Source organism: Cucurbita maxima, unplaced genomic scaffold (genome assembly GCF_002738345.1).
Source record: "Cucurbita maxima cultivar Rimu unplaced genomic scaffold, Cmax_1.0 Cma_Scf06582, whole genome shotgun sequence".
NCBI classification, from domain to species: domain Eukaryota; kingdom Viridiplantae; phylum Streptophyta; class Magnoliopsida; order Cucurbitales; family Cucurbitaceae; genus Cucurbita; species Cucurbita maxima.
This window is the reverse complement of record NW_019278598.1, coordinates 1-803: the sequence shown is the minus strand read 5'-3', so window position 1 is coordinate 803 and position 803 is coordinate 1. Positions and strand designations below refer to the sequence as shown.

General features: G+C 50.6%; 3 non-coding genes across 3 annotated transcripts; all 3 read left to right on the top strand.

The window, feature by feature from the left end:
• Positions 1-52: 52 nt before the first annotated feature.
• LOC111476223 lies at positions 53-171 on the top strand. The gene has a single exon (XR_002716982.1). It is a non-coding gene; the product is annotated as a 5S ribosomal RNA (ribosomal RNA).
• Positions 172-304: 133 nt separating this feature from the next.
• On the top strand, positions 305-423 carry LOC111476221. The gene has a single exon (XR_002716980.1). It is a non-coding gene; the product is annotated as a 5S ribosomal RNA (ribosomal RNA).
• Positions 424-623: 200 nt separating this feature from the next.
• LOC111476222 lies at positions 624-742 on the top strand. Its single transcript, XR_002716981.1, has one exon. It is a non-coding gene; the product is annotated as a 5S ribosomal RNA (ribosomal RNA).
• Positions 743-803: the final 61 nt, after the last annotated feature.

Here is an 803-nt window from a genome sequence, read left to right as displayed (position 1 = left end):
CGATCATGCCGCCCCGCATGCGTTAAATCCGATTTTGTGCGCATGGCATGTCGGGTGCGATCATACCAGCACTAATGCACCGGATCCCATCAGAACTCCGCAATTAAGCGTGCTTGGGCGAGAGTAGCACTAAGTTGGGTGACCACTTGGGAATTTCTCGTGTTGCACCCCTTTTTTTCTTTCAATTTCTCCCAGTTCTTTTCTTCCTTTCTCTACAAATGAGAACCTCCCCCGCTCACGCCCATCGTGTTTCGATCATGCCGCCCCGCATGCGTTAAATCCGATTTTGTGCGCATGGCATGTCGGGTGCGATCATACCAGCACTAATGCACCGGATCCCATCAGAACTCCGCAGCTAAGCGTGCTTGGGCGAGAGTAGTACTAAGTTGGGTGACCACTTGGGAAGTCCTCGTGTTGCATCCCTTTTTTTCTTTCAATTTCTCCCAGTTCTTATCTTCCTTTCTCTACAAATGAGAACCTCCCCCGCTCACACCCATCGCGTTTCGATCATGCCGCCCCGCATGCGTTAAATCCAATTTTGTGCGCATGGAATGTCGGGCCCATCGCGTTTCGATCATGCCGCCCCGCATGCGTTAAATCCAATTTTGTGCGCATGGAATGTCGGGTGCGATCATACCAGCACTAATGCACCGGATCCCATTAGAACTCCGCAGTTAAGCTTGCTTGGGCGAGAGTAGTACTAAGTTGGGTGACCACTTGGGAAGTCCTCGTGTTGCACCCCTTTTTTTCTTTCAATTTCTCCGAGTTCTTTTCTTCCTTTCTCTACAAATGAGAACCTCCCC